A 16,628-nucleotide genomic window follows, 5' to 3' on the forward strand; every position below is an offset into this window, starting at 1 on the left:
GATGTTGAAGTTTAAAACAAATAATTTGGGAAGTTTAAAACAATGAATATATTGGAAACAATATAAAATCCCAAATACCAAATTAAGTATAAAAGCAAATACTGATTTAAGGTCTCTTTTTCCTTTTTGTTATCTATTTTTGGGGTTGTGATTTTTTTCCTTAATCTTCATGATTTTAACCATCAGACATTTTGTTTTCTTTGTAGTGTTATAAAAGAGTTTTTGGCATCTTGAAGCTTCTGCCAGATTTATTTTGGTTTGTATTTCCACTGAATTTTCCCATCATGTTTGAATTTTCGTAGGGCTAATAATTCCAGAAAACATACAAATTAATTTGGATTCAGGCATACACGAGAGCAGCTCAAATTGAATTTAAAATCACCATTAAGTTACACTGAACTATAAAATGTGATTAAATCGTTCTATAAAAAATACATTACTTTCCTGAGGAATACACCCAGGAGTTTTGTCACTGGGACATTTGCTTCTTCAGGCCTTTCTGCTGAGTGTGGTTTTATCTGGAACTGCCAGATTTCATTAGGAAAAGATGCACTGATAAACTTAAGACACAGTGCAATGCACCAAGAGACATAAAACATGCAACTTTACACACAGAGGTACACACTATTTGTAGTAGTCCAAATTGGTACCCTAGAAAGAAGAATTCTGGTAAATTCTGTTTCACACGTCTCTCACCAAATGAAGTTAAAAAACAAAAGGTATTTTCTACAGTAAATTCCTGACAAGAGTGAACTTCCCTTTTACCTAGGCATATCTGAACACCAAATCCTCCACTTTTAATTGTATACATTTGATGATCAGAATATTTTTCTAGACTAGCTTCCAGCCCTGTACAATTTCAAACCTTATTTCTCCTCTAGGTATCCTATGGCCAGAGACAGTAGAACATCACAGAGCACGATGCAGCTTCTGGTCTTGCGATTTCTGATGACCCAGGTAAGTTGGCCCAAAATGTCCTAAGAGAATTCCTGGAAGTCACAGCACAACCTGAACACGGATAGATACATGGAACTGACTGCAAATCACATAAATAATCCCACTGAACCCACTGAAATCTATGCCCCGCTGAAGTTCTTATTAGTCAGATCCCAAAAACGCTTTGGCCAGTCCACAGCCACCCAACATAAGGGTAGGTGTGACTGTAAGAAAGTTATGGTGGAACTAGACAGCAGCCCTGATTGTAAATAAAATATTTAACTTTTGCAAATTAAAAAAAAAAAACCTGTATAATCACACAACACATTGCTAGCAAATCTTCCCAGGATCTTGGAAGAGCCCTAGCCAAGTGAGGGTCTTGAAGATTGAGCTTTGTGAGTGTCACAGTGAATCTGCCTCTGGAGAGAAGATAACATATTTTCATATTGACAAACTTGCCCATTCATCAAATCTGCTTACTATTAACTCTTCTATCCTTAGATTCATGTCCCATTATTACCATCCATTACCAATCAGCAGTTGGTTGATATACCAACCAACAGTTCCGTTCTTTCTGAGAGGAAAGCAAAATCTTTAGTTTGATTTCATTATATATGTTTTTCGGTTTTTTTTTTTTTTTTTTTTTTTTTATTTCACACAGTTGCAAGAGGCAAAGGATCATTTAAAAATGAAGTATCTGGCCCCGTTCAACTAAGGGCAGTGTCACCCAGTCTGAGGCTCAATGGTAGAAGGCACATAAGGGCCAACTTTGTGGGGACAAGAGCAAAGGGATGTGTGTTGGTAATAGGTCACCGTGAGCCAGAGAGGATGAAAGAGGCCTCACTGAGTTTAGGCAGGATTGGAGGCTCTGAAGGGAGATAAGCAGCTGCCTCTGCGGGGGACCTCTCTCTTCCCTGAGATCAAATTGCTGAGGCAGCAGAGAGTGGGTGTGTCTGGCTCCAAGGTGAGGTCACTCCCCAGGCCACTCCATGCCTCATGCCCCAGGCAAGGCTCCATCTGGGTCCAGGTGACCAGAGAGTCCCTGGAAAACATGGTTGAGTGTTCTGTAATTGGTGCCCCTGGTCTCCCACCCATTTTTAGTCATTGTGGGTGTCCCCTCCCTCCTGGGACCCTGAGGCAAAAAGAGGATGGTGGGGAGGCTGGGGAGCTCAGTCGGTTAAATGTCTGACTTCAGTTCAGCTCATGATCTCATGGTCTGTGAATTCAAGCCCTGCATAGGGCCCTGTGCTGACAGCTCAGAGCCTGGAGACTGTTTCGGATTCTGTATTTCCCTCTTTCTGCCCCTACCGGACTCACACCTCTGTCTCTCTCTCTTTCTCTCAAAAGTAAATAAACACTAAAAAATTTAAAAAATTTAAAAAAGGAGGGTGGCACCTGGGGATGACAAGGTTTACCCACCAGCAGTGAGCCGAAGGCCATGAGATGCCATGCATCCTTCTACATGGGAAGAAGGAGCCTCTAGGAGCTGTCTTGATAAAAATCCTGAATAGCATGTGGACATGCTTAATATCTCCAGGAAGAAACTGCAGCCACAATTGTGCCAGAGAGTATGCTATGTTCAAGTAGGCACCAACATTTCAGAGTAACTTTATCCAGATCAACAAAAAAGAAGTGGTCAATGTGTACACCCACGTGGGAATGCTAACTCTGAGTGTCACACTCCCCAGGGTCAAGCTTCGTCCTCACCAGCTCCACACTGGGCAAAGAACATGCTAAAGTGGTGGGGCCAACCAGGGCAAAAGCAGCAAGCCTAAGAAGACCTTAGAGCTAACCAAGCTGCTTCTCTGGAAGTGGGTAAAGTTATCCACTCATGACCATGAAAAAAAGCTCCACCTGAAGCTTGGCCTGGTTACTCTTCTAACTTAAGCTGTGTGTCCCTTCAGATACAAGAGGTCTTTTCATTTATTGGAAAAAAAAGTTATTCACCTCCTAAAACCAACAGCAAAGGGTTATGCCAATACTCAGGCCATTTCTTCTGGGGACAAAATGGACAGTACTGCATTAAAAAAGAACAAGCCCAGGGTGCCTGGGTGGCTCAGTCAGTTAAGCTTCTGACTTCAGCTCAGGTCATGATCCCGGGGTTGTGGGATCAAGCCTCACATTGGGCTCTACACTGAGAGTAGAGCCTGCTTAAAATTCTTTCTTTCTTCCTCTGCCCCTCTCCCCACTCTAGTTTACTCTCTCTGTCTCTGAAAGAAAGAGAGAGAGAAACAGAGAGAGCTCAAAACAGAGTTATTTGCCCCCATGACAGCAAACCAAGATTTAATTACAATTTCAATTTATCATAGGAAAATGTGACCTTTTAACCAGCAATCTAAAATTTCCTGACGAGCACTAGTGATGTAATCTGCGTAATAAAAACTCCCTTTGTTCCCTTCCCCCCAAAATGAAGATGTCCTGGCCTGAAACAATCCTTTCTTTTCTTTTGCTAATAATGTTTTCAGCCCGTTTTTCTACCTATAAAAACCTTCCATTTTGTACAACTCATTGGAGCATCTCTCTATTTGCTAGATGAAATGCTGCTAGATTCATGAATCACTTGACAAAGCCAACTAGATCTTCAAATATACTCTATTAAATTTTGTTTTATAACACTGTGTTTGAGGCAGAGAGGCATCTAGCAGTTATCTCAAAAGTTGGGCAGGATCCAATCTATGACTAGCTCAGGGTCCTCCCTGAGTCCAAGAAAAATTGCCCTTTGTTGAAGAACATTAGAGTCCATTTGACCACAGTGACCACAATTTCTAAAAATAAGACACCCAGCAGGACTGATTCTTTATTAAAGAACCTCAAAGCCCACCATGCTTCACATGCTTCAGAGGTGAACATTATGTCTAAGACTGTGGAGGAGAGCAGCATGGCAGAAATCCCTTGTACCATGACACCTGAGACCAAGGAGACAGGAAACTTTGAAGCCCATCAGAAGGACTGAAAGCATAGGAACCAAGCTGTTTCCAGCTTAGTCTTCTTAGTTATAAATAAATAAAATCATAAAGTCTGAGAATGAAATGTTATTTTTTTTGAAGTGCTCTCTTTTTAAGTTTACCTATTCCATAGCATAGTAGAGACCTCACAGTGGATTCCATGACATCAACTGTGCTGCAGTCTGACACCCCAGTTTTCTAGTAGAACAGAGCCCTACCTCACACCCATGTCAATAGAGACAGAGGAGTACCCAATCTGCCTCAACCATTATCTGCCTTTGGTTCCCCCCAGTTATGGCTGAAAGTCATTCTGTGGGCTGAGAAGTACCACCACCTCCCTCTTGTATTCCTTGTTTTACCTCTGCAAGTCCCTGAATATAAAATTAAATCCTGTCCACTGATAAAAAAAAAGAACAGGATTCATGTCCCCTCCAGAATATTCAGGGAAGGGAGGAAGTACACAGCATTTGTTGACAATCAGATTAAGATTACCATCTAGACTCAGCAATTCCATTTTTGGATATAAACCCTCACACATTTACCTTAGAAGACAACTGTGAAATGTTTTTAGCAAAATCATTTACAAGAACAAAACATTGGAAATAGCCCTAATTGTCCATCACCTGGAAAATGGGATACTATAACAATGGCAGCTACATTGGAATGAATGAATCTCACTGTTGAGTATCAAAAGCAAGTCACATAAAGAACACCTGTGTTATAGTTCTATCTATAAAATAGTTCAAAATAGACTATTTAAAGCATATAGTTGGCAAAATTAGAGGAACACAGTTATCTGTAGGTGGAAAGGAGGGAGATATCATCAGAGTTTGTATGCAAAAGCTGCAATAGTGTTAGGAATTGTCCTCCCTGATAAGCAACAAGGAGGATAGTCAAATATTGCTTAATATTTTCACATTTTGACACTTCTGAAATCAGGAGGATCTTAAAAGATACCTACCATTGTCATAGAAATCTTAACCAATTTCTGTGTTGACAGTATGTGATATTAAATAGAAGTCTGAGAAATATTTGTAATAAGTACAAAATAGAAACTCAAAGGGACGAGATAAGATGTGTCCATAGGTCATGGTCTTAGACTTATAGTTCAACTGAAACATCGGCATTTATTCTGATTCTCACATCAAAGCGGCCACCAAAAGTATTTCCCAAGTTGTTTATAGCTTTGGATGGAAACTTAAGAGTAATCTTCAAAGACATTTTTGAGTATTCTTTTGGCATAAGTAGATAAATAAGCAGTTGAAATATTGCCCATAGTTCTGTGAGATTTACTAAAAATCTAAGTTTAACAAAAGAATTTTGAGTACAGTGGTCACATAGTTACTAGAAAAATGTAAACCCAGTGATATCCAGCTGAAGGTCACATTTTTTTCAGAGCTTCACGTACTGCCCAGCAGGGGTAAGTAAATCTCTTTGTGTTTCTGAGAACCTTCAGTTCCTTGGCCACTATCCCAGTATTACAGTAGAGTTCTACTATAAAATATAAATAAAACAATTTCATTCAAGGGTTGCTCTGCACACCAGAGTTAGGGAAAAAGAAAAAGAAGCCCTTTTTTTTCTTTAGCTTTAAGCCACTATGTTGTTTAATGTCTAAAATATGAGCTAAAAATCTCTTTCCATTTAATACCAATTCATGTATAAAGACACTCTCTGGCACTTTTAGGTCCACGTTTCATTTGTGGGGAAGATTCCTGGAGTAGTAGAAAGCAATTCTTTGTACATTATAAGAAAAGATGAAGAGAGGTGTAGAATTGGTGAAGAGGGATACAACTGGGAAAATAAAAGTGAAAGAAAAAGTAACTAACCATTTTCTTTGTCCACAGAGGCATAAAAAAAAACAACAACAAATGTACCAGAAGCAAGACAGAGTGATAGCTCACTAAGAAACACCCAAATAGAGGGCACCTGGCTGGCTCAGTTCATAGAGAATGTGTCTCTTGATCTCAGGGTTGTGACTTTAAGCCCCATGTAGCACTTACCTTTAAAAAAAAAACCCTCAATTGAACTGCTGAAATAAACAAAAGAGTTACTTTTGATTTTTTGCAAAATAATTATTTCTATTCCATTCAGAAATAACCTGGGCATAAATCTGGTACCTTCATTCATATGACCCACATCCCTACCTTCCCTAAATAGACTTATAACACATAAACATAAAGGTAAGTTGTTAAACTTCAAAACCAATCTGTTCTCACAGGCATGAGGAGGATAATTGTTATGAAAGAGAAAGAAAGAAAGAAAGAAAGAAAGAAAGAAAGAAAGAAAGAAAGAAAAAGGAAAGTGCTAGACCTTGTTTATAAAAACCAGTGTGGTCACCTGCAGGAAGAGGTGACATCACATGAACATAAGGCAAACAGAAATGCCAGCCAAGTGACCAGCCTTATGTTAGCCAAGAAAAGTCTGGCCACCAGATTTTACAGGAAGAACTAAAACAGAATATGGGAAGTGGACCATCTCTCAGAATCCAACACAGCTCAGCAAAAGGGTTATCCCATCCCTAAGCAGAAAGTGTTTACTGATCTTTTTTCTTGGATTCTACCCTTAACAAGACTCAAGGGTTCCACCTGCCACCACTACTGTGCACTTCTGTCCATTCTCTCTTAGATGGCTTCCACTCCATCACAGTTTCTGCCTTGAACTCTCATCTGATTTTTGTGCTGTCTTCTCCTCAGACATCAAGCCACACTATAAAACTGCTACCAAATCACCAATGGTCTCTCTGCATAAATATCAAGCTTCCATTGGCCGAAGTTTCATACCGGAACAATTTAAAGGGTTCTGGTCAGGCTATAGACTGGCTATCCTTGCATCAAACGCCCTCTCTTGGTCAGACCAGCTCTGGACAGAGGTGATGGTGCAGGATGGGGTCTATCAGCTCTATGCCTAAGCAGCCTTTCAGAAGAGAGTTTTGTATGAGGATTGGCTTCTTCAATGCAGAAGACACAGTATACATAGCATCCTCCATCACACAATTTCACATTCTGATATTGTCTGGGGCTCATCACACAAAACTTCAATTTGCTTTTAAGCCTCAATTCTAGCTTGGGTTTTTCTTCTTTTAATATTTTAAAGATCTATTGAATTTCTATGCTAAAGAAAGTAAGGTACTAGGTATTGGGCATGAGGGGTGGGAAATAAAACATTCTAGCAAAAAAGATATTACAAAAAAAAAAAAAACGAAAGGAAAAGGGAGGAGGAAATGCCAGGTGTGGGAGGTGCAGCGTAGCCTTCAAGAAGAGGTCACAAGTTAGTCTCAGGCTGACCGGGGTTCAAATTCCAGTTTTGACATTTCCTAGCTGTGGATTTTGGATTTTGGACAAGTTGCTTACTGTCTCTGAACTTTAGTATCTTTACTATAAAACAAACATAATAATAGAACCTATTACAGGAATCCCCAGGATTGGTATTTAAATACTTAAGTGAACACACACACACACACATATACACACACACACACACACACACACACACACGCATACATACATAGATCCTGGGATATCACATTCACCCAGAACTTTTTTTTTAATTTTTTTAATGTTTATTTAATTTTGAGACACAGAGAGAGACAGAGCATGAAGGGGGGAGGGTCAGAGAGAGGGAGACACAGAATCTGAAACAGGCTCCAGGCTCTGAGCTGTCAGCACAGAGCCTGACGCGGGGCTCGAACTCACGGACCGCGAGATCATGACCTGAGCCAAAGTCGGCTGCTTAACCAACTGAGCCACCCAGGTGCCCCACCCAGAACTTTTAAATTATGTTTTGCAAAGAGGAAAAAATGCCTTAGTTCTTGGCCAAGTCCAAAGGGATAATGGAGAAATGTCTCAGCAAAACACGAAGACTACTTCTTTCCTTTTGACAACATTTATTCTTTGCCACCTACATCCTGTACCCACTTATGATCCAATCAGTGAGTGAGTGTCACAGCCCAAACCAACCCTTCCTATAGACTGAACTCCATCCAGGGAGTGGTTTTACCAATCTCTCGTTACCAACAATTACAGGATCACTCGCAACAAATGCTTAGACCTGTAATCAATAAGTATTCAGGAGCCATTTGGAGTGTGTGGAAGAGAAGGCAGTGTTAAATATTCCATTTTCTCCTCTACATTTCCTGGCCCTTTTATATAGTTAGGTAAGAACATGTTCTAGTTCTAGAGAATTAAATGTGAACAAAAGTGACATGCATCACTTCTGGGTTGAGGTAATAAAAAGTTTATGTGCTTTTTTTCTCTGTCTTTTTTCTCTGTCTCTGTCTCTGACTGGCAAAAATCCAATGGGAATAAATCTTTGTTGGGCTAAGCCCCAGCAATTTCAGGCTTAATTTGTTACTAAAGAATAATCTGGCTTCTACTGACTAATAAGAATGGCTTTCAGTACTACAGAAAATTATTACTTTTATTTTTTTAATGTTCATTTATTTTTGAGAGAGAGAGAGGGAAAGAGACAGAGCATGAGAAGGGGAAAGGCAGAGAGAGAGGGAGACACAGAATCTGAAGCAGGCTCCAGGCCAGAGCTGTCAGCACAGAGCCCAGTGTGGGGCTCGAACCCACAAACTGTGCAAATTATTAAACTGATCTAAATAAAGATGCTTTTTGAATTCCAGGAGGCAAATAATGTAAATTTTCTTGTCACCTCACCAAAATCACCAGACTAAGGGCACCTTAAGTCAGTTAAGCGTCCAGCTCTTGATTTCGGTCATGATCTCATGGTTCATGAATCCGAGCCCTGCGCTGGTCATCCCAGAGCCTGCTTGGGATTCTCTGTCTCCCTCTCTCTGTGCCCCTCCCCCACTTGCATACTCGCACGCTCTTTCTTTCTCTCTCTCAAAATAAATAAAAATAAGCTTAAAAAAGTTATAAAAATAAAAGATAAAAACACCAGTCTCAATTCCCTTTTTTAGCTGCTTCAAGTCCAGGGGCTGCAGAGGCTGGACCACAGATGGCGATGTAGCAATGTCAAGAAGACAGAAGACAATGTGTCATGCATTCCACAAACCATCAAGGTTAATAACGCACAAAGTATTCTTATTGTGCCAAGTTCTTCTCCGGCCAAAATGTCCATTATTTAGGTTACTTTTGGGTTCAGCAGTTCCATTAACAGCTAATAACCGTAGAGCACTTGTGGTTCTACGCACTTTGCAGGTAATAACTCATTTAATCCTCATAACAACCCTGTAATGTTGATACATTATTATCCCCATTTTCAAGATCAAGAAACTGAGGCAGTGTGGTCTCTCATCGTTTGGAGGAGACAAACTGGTTCATGGTCAAGTCAGAAGCTAATTATGTAGTATTGGGTCTGCAGACAGATTCACTTCACAATGTTGTTGAGATACTAAACAGCATAGCATTTGTAAAAAAAAAAAAAAAAAAAACCACCTCAACCACAGTAAACATCCAACAAGTATTTGCTATGATCATGATGATACTGATGCCAATGACCGAGAATGGAGCCAGTCATCCTTGAGTCTTCCAGGGAGAAATGTGTTCCGTTGCCACTTGGGCACTGTGGTCTGTGCTCCACTGATATGAACAGATATAATTCCAAAGACAGGAACTAAACTCCAATCAAGCTGAAAGAAAAGGCATCCAAGTAAGACTAAAAGTGCCCATAAGTTCTGTGCTATGCACCATTTAGGCAGTTGCTGGTTAATGTATTTCTCATGTTCCTGTCACTAACATAAATAATTTATACTAATAATCACTATAAAGACATTGTTATTATCTAAAATGACAGATAACCATATGGATGCAAGAAGTGTTTCCTGTAAAGGACTGTCTGGTGTCCTGGGCAATGCGTACTTGAATATCAATTCAAAAGTGATGACACATGAAGTTAAGTTTTAATTATTTTACTCAGTAACCGGAACATACAACTTGTCAATCCTAGGGAATATAAATCCCTTGTCAATAAACAAAAGGGAAGCCATGAAATTGAGGGAGGATATCAGGCAATGAGTGTGATTTTTAGATCTTAGACGTATATCACATAGAGTATTATAAACAGCATCAAGTAAATCTGCACGTTGAAAACTGAATGTGGGAATAATACAAGGGCTCCGGTTTACTGTTCACAAATTATTCTGTGATATTTTAGAAATATTTCATAGACTAGGGGGCTTGGGTGTCCCAGTCAGTTGAGCATCTGACTCTCGGTTTCAACCCAGGTCATGATCTCACCGTCATGGGATTGAACCCAAGTTGGACTCTGCATTGACAATGCCGAGCCTGCTTGTGATTCTCTCTCGCGCTCTTTCTCTGCCTCTCCCCCACTCTCTCTTCTTTCAAAAATAAACGAACGAACATTTTAAAAGGAGAAATATTTCAGACAATGATTTCTGACACCTGCCACTTACCCAGGTACTGTCCTTTACTTTGCCATAAGCGCCAACACAAGAAACTAGTCAAAAAGCCAAGAGAATAACCAACGTGGCTTGTGCGTCTCTCTGTCTGAGCATTTTGTCATAATTTCTAAAGAAGCTGACTTTTTAAAATATTTATTTATATTGGGGAGAGAGCAAGTGGGGGAGGGGCAGAGAGAGGAGGACAGAAGATCCGAAGCAGGCTCTGTACCGACAGCAGTGAGCCCGATCTGGGGCTCAAAGTCATGAAACCTCTTGACATGACCTCATGACCTGAGCTGAAATCAGAAGCTCAACTGACTGAGTCACCCAGGTGCCCCTAAAGACGCTGACTTTTAATATAAGACTGCATATTATATATCATGCCATCTTAAGTAAAACGGAGTTTTTTAACTTTTCAAATATAAAGATATAGCTTTTAGTTCACAAGTCAACTGGGAACGGGAGGGGAGGCAGAAGGCCATTGTGGCATCTATTTTAACGCTTTTTTTTAGTATATCATAAGCCTTCTTTTATTTCAGTTTATATGTTTCTTTATTTCTTCACTGTTATTATCCAAAGACCCTTATAAGAATTAGTGAGTTAGACCAGAGTTGACCAGATGGCCTAATTATTCTATAAAAGTAATTTCTCATTTAAAAAAATTGCATTGATCACAATTTGAGGATTCTAGGCAACCACGGAATGAATCTGAAAACTGCTAAAGAGAATGAACACTTACCCTGTTTTTCCTGCATGACCTAAGCATCTGAATAACAAACACTTAATGAGGAAAGTGTGTCTTTAGAGAAGCATTATAGCTAACAAATGAAAAAAGAATGATAGATTTTAAATATGACTATTTTACAAACACTAATGAATTAATGCATCTATGCACTGATCATTAATGACAGCCAACATCACTAAAAGAAAGCAAGATATTTTGTGTGTCCTTTTGTAAGTATACATTACCTATGAAGTAACCTTGTCATGAAAGTCAAACCTGAATTTCATCAAGCCTCTAGATCCTACCACCAACTTACAGAAAAGCAGGGGGTCAGAGGGAAGTGTTAGTTTCACAGGTATGTGATCAGGAAAATCCAGACTGTAGGAAATTCTATAGAACAAAGGAACTCACCCCTTCCACAAATACATTGCAAGTGGAAAAAAGAGATAATGAAGATATAGTTAAAAGGCACTTGAGAGCTATATCAAACAATTGCAATGTATTACATTCATTTAGAACTTATTCAAACAAATTGTATATTAAAATAATTTAAGAGGCAGGGAAATCTGAACACAATTATAATTAATTGTAAAATCAAAGTTTACTCTTAAGTGTTACAATGGTATGTAATTATTTTTAAAGCATATCTTAGAGCTAGAGATTTTTAAATGATACAATGTATAGAATTTGCTTCAAAATAATCTGGGGAATTGGTGAGGATAGAGAGGAAATATGATTGGCTAAGAGCTGGTGATTATTGGAGCCGGGCACAGAGTATATGAAGGTTCCGATGCTATCCCATCCGTGTTTGTGTGTTTCACATTTTTCATAGTACACGGTTGAAAAACATCTCTCTTTCAAATTTTAAAACTCAAAGGAAATCAGGCTGACCATAAAAGTTTGAAGGTGATCTGGAAGCTCAAATCCATTGCCTAAAAAATGATGAGTTCTTGTTATTTTCCCCTGCAAATCATAAGCAAAAGCCCAATTTTGTTTCCATTTCCATTACACCATATGGTTTGGATGTTTGCAGAGGAGGAATTTTTCTCATCCAAACTCAATTTCAAGAAATGTCTTTGATCCATTTCTCTGTAAATTCAAGCAAGAATTTAAAAATTAAAGAAAATATATGCAGTACAACAGGTAGCTAGGGAAGTCTGCAATGATAATAGTGATATTCATCTTTTACCATCAAAGGAGATATATATATGGTGTTTGCCTTCTCCTGAGGAAATAATAATTTTACCTTGAAGCAGATAATGTGCTATTTCACGTACACGGAGGAGATCTAGATAAGACACAGCCCTGCAGCCTTAGTGGCAATAAGGAAATACAGGTGGATTTTCACTGACCAAAAAGAAAACATTTATTTAATCAAAAAATCAACAAGTTTCTTACACTTACAGTGTACTTTATCTTTTTAGGCAATGATTTTCTATATAAAGCTTCACTGGTTATGTTTATCCTTTGATTCATTGGAAATAAAATAATAATATTAATCACACTTTTCTCTGTTATGTCAATATTTATAATTTCACTTTTGAATTCTGAAAATTTGTATGGTAGGTAAGCTGCATTTTACCTACACCTAAAAACCTTTCTTCAAAAATCTTTAATTCACTGGTTTATTCATTAAAACAATGAACTAAACCTGGTGTTAGATATACATTGGTGAATAATAAATAGTCTGTGCTTCTTTGAGCTTATGGCATGGTTAGAGAGATAAATAACCAAGTAAGTAAACTATAAATGCACATTTTAAACTGTGATAAAAGCTTTGAAAGAAAGGTTAAGCGATATATACAATGAGTGAATTCTCTGACATTTATTCATTTACAAATGTTCACTGGGACTTCTGTTTCTTGTCAAGATTGAGTAACAGGGCCCAGATTTTTCCTCCCACCTGGGAAAAAATTAAAAAAAAAAACATATATACATATAAAAACAGTGATGCTGAAACATTGAATATCAAGAATTCAGGACAGTTGTTTCTGAAAAAAGGGAAGCAAATGATGTGAGCCCTCTGATTACCTCAGCTGATTGCTCAGAGATTTCCAGGCAGCAGCAGAGGAAGCTGGAACACAAGGGGATTCCAGGACTCTCCCTGAGTTGAGGAGTCAGAGCCAGGAGCCAAGGAGGCCAAAGCAACTAGAGTTCACAGGGAAGAGTTGCACAGAGATTGAGATCTGCAGACAGAGCTCCCGAGATCTGAAAATGGCACCTAGCTCTTGAGTCTTCAGGTAGTACCGAGCAGTATATCTGAATAAAGACTGTGGGTTGTACCCAAGGCAGGAGAAAAAAACCAAGAGGAGTGGAAGGAAGAAACCCTGTCACTCCCCCAAGGCTGAGGATGTCATATGTTCTCACTCACTAGGGTAGAAAACTTCATAGCACACGACGCATCAGGTAAAGGAGTCAGAGGCAATTATTCCAATACTGGAAAAAAAAATTAGGCAAACAATAAAAGCTGCATTGTCCCATCTAAAAAAAAAGAAATGAAAGCAAGCTTTAAAAAGATCAAGATGTATCCAAGAAACTTACTTGTGACCCAGAAAGTTCAAGAGAGTTTATAAACCACAAAAACATGTAGAACATAACAAAGTAAAATTCATATTCTATAAAAGGCATATTATGGCATTCAATGTTAAAGTTACAAGGCATGCAAAGAAGCTAGACAATATGACTCTTCAATTGCAATAGACCTAGAAATAACACAGATAATAAAATTAACAAACAAGGACTTTAAAACAATTATCGTAACTGTATTCCATAGCTTACAAAGGCTAGAGAAATTACTGATGGTGTTAAATAAGGAAATAAAAGATCTAATAATGACTCGTCAGACTTGTAAAAATGAAAGATACAATGCTTGAAATGAAAATTACAGTGGATGGGATTAACAGCATATTGGGAAAAGATCAGTGAACTTGAAGACATAACAGTAAAAACAAATCAGACAGAATGAAACACAGAGAGAAAAAAGATTGAAATTTAAAAAGTAAACAAAACTCCAGAGATGTGGACAAATACAAGTGACATAACATACATAAAAGAGAGAAGAGAGAGGGGAGGGAAAAAAAAAAGTTTGAAGAAATAATGACTGATGATGTTTTTGTAATTTGATGAAAATTATTAGACCACAGATCCAAGAAGCTAAAGCATGAATAAAACTACATCAAGGGATGTACAGTCATGATCAGATTGCTTTAAACCATAATAAAGAGAAAAATCTTAAAAGCAGCCAGAGGAAAGACCATTACATATAAGAGAGCAAAGAATAATGACAGACTTCTCAAAAACTATGTAAGCCAGCAGACAATGGAGAAAGATTTTTAAAGTACTAAATTCTTAAAATATCACTAACATAAAACAACACTCACAGAGATGAAGAAAAGATTAAGGGCTCCCAGGGACTAAGGACAGGATGGATCGAGGCATGTGTGTGGCTGTGAAAAGACTGCATGAGGGAGCTTTGTGGTTACATGTGATAAAACTGCATACAATTATATACTCATACAGGTGCATGCAAAACTTGTGAAAATATTAATCAGGTGTATGGACTGTCTCAATGTCAGGTTCCTGATTTTAATATTGTACTATAATATGCAAGATGTTACCTTTAGGAGAAACTGAGTGCAGGGTATAAAAAATCTCTCTACTATTTGCAAGTATCTGCAGTCTATATTTACTTCAAAATAAAAACGTTAAAAAATAAGACAATATACAAAAATTAAAAGAATTCAAAATTAATAGAAAAGCACTTTAAGAAAAAGCAAAGGAAATCATTTTAGCAGAAAGAAAACAATACAAATGGAAATCTAGACCTACACAAAGGAGTGAATAGCCCCAGAAATAGAATATGTGAGTCCATTTTAAATCCATTTCCTATATTTGCATATCTTTAAATAATAATGATCTGCTTTGAGGAAAAATAAGAACGCTCTATTGTGAGATACGTGACATGAGTTACGTATATGTGCGTAAAACGCACATATAAGAACCCCAAAGACGAGGAGGGAGGAAAGGGAAATGTATTGCTATAAATTTCTTATACCATACATGACATAACAAAATATTACTCAAACATGGTCTGTGGTAAATTAAAGAATTATATTGAAACTTTTTAAATATTGATTTTTAAAAAGAAACGTTGTAGATGGGGCACCTGGGTGGCTCGTTCAGTTGAGCGTCCAACTTCAGCTCAGATCATGATCTCGGGGCTCATGAGTTTGAGCCCCATCTTGGGCTCTGTGCTGAGAGCTCAGAGCCTGGAGCCTGCCTCAGATTCTGTCTCTGTCCCTCTCTCTGCCCCTTCCCTGATCACACACTGTCTCTCGCTCTCTCTCTCTCTCTCTTTCATATAAATAAACTTTAAAAAAAAATTTTTTAAGTCGTAGAAAATATGCCAAAAGGATAATAAAAGTACTTAGTCCAAAAGAAGGCAAAAGGAAAGGGGGGGAAGAACATATAGGACAAATAGAAGGGAGTCAGATCTGAAACCGTAAAACAGTAACATTGGCATTAAATGTGCATGCACAAAGACACCTGTTATGGATCGAATGTGTCTCTCTAAAGGATATATTGCAGTTCTAACCCCTAGTGGCTCAGTGTGAGCCTATCCAGAAGTATGATGGTTGCTGAAGTAGTTAAGATGAGGTCATACTGAAGTACAGTGAGTTCTTAATCTCATATGACTGCTATTCGCATAAAATGAGAAAAGATAATGTGAAGACACAGACACACAAGAACACCAGGTCAAGACAGAGGCAGAGATTGGAGTTATGTGGCCACAAGCTAAGGAACACTTGGGGCTACCAGGAGCTAGACGTGGCAGAGGAGGATCCTCTCCTAGAGGGAACAGAGGGAGCATAGCCCTTGTAATACCTGGCTTGGAACCTCTAGTCTCCAGACTGTGAGAAAAGACATCTCTGTGATTTTATGCTTCCAGAATTGTGGCACGTCATTACGGCATCCCTAGAAACAAATACAGTATCCCGATTATAAAGCAGAGAATGCCAGATTGATAGACAGGCAAGTGCTGACTACATTCTGCTTGTAAGAGACCTATTTTAAATATAAAAACAGAAATCCAAACAGAATTATCCCAAAAAGTTAAACATAGAATTACCATAGAATTGACCCAGCAATTTCCCTTCTGGGTATATACCTAAAGGTATTCAAATCAGGGACTCAAATAGATACAAGTGTTCCCTGCAGCATTATTCACAATAGCAAGAAGGTGGAAACAACCCAGATGTCTATGAAGAGATAAACGGACATACTAACAATTATGCCAATAAGCGCTTGAGTAGACACTTCACCAAAGATACAAGATGACAAATAAGCATGTGAAAGTATGTTCAACATTATTCGTCATTAGGAAAACACAGATTTTAACTACCATGAGATAAAACTCCTAAGATATTAGAATGGCTAAAATAAACTTTAAAACAGCAGTATCAGGGGTACCTGGGTAGCTCAGTTGGTTAAGCATCCCACTTCAGTTCAGGTCATGATCTCCCAGTTCCTGAGTTCAAGCCCTGCATTGGGCTCTGTGCCGACAACCCAGAGCCTGGAACCTGTTTCAGATTCTCTGTCTCCCTCTCTCTCTCTGCTCCTCCCCCCCTCCCTCTCTCTCTCTCAAAAATAAATAAAAGTA

At 38.5% G+C, this 16,628-nt stretch overlaps 1 long non-coding RNA gene across 1 annotated transcript; it reads left to right on the plus strand.

Annotated features, from left to right (window-relative positions):
- The first annotated feature begins 204 nt into the window (after positions 1-204).
- On the plus strand, positions 205-8,850 carry LOC125156156 (uncharacterized). Its single transcript, XR_007148495.1, has 3 exons — positions 205-256; positions 882-957; positions 8,803-8,850. It is a non-coding gene; the product is annotated as an uncharacterized LOC125156156 (long non-coding RNA).
- Positions 8,851-16,628: the final 7,778 nt, after the last annotated feature.

This window comes from Prionailurus viverrinus, chromosome F2 (assembly GCF_022837055.1).
Source record: "Prionailurus viverrinus isolate Anna chromosome F2, UM_Priviv_1.0, whole genome shotgun sequence".
Classification (NCBI taxonomy): Eukaryota; Metazoa; Chordata; class Mammalia; order Carnivora; family Felidae; genus Prionailurus; species Prionailurus viverrinus.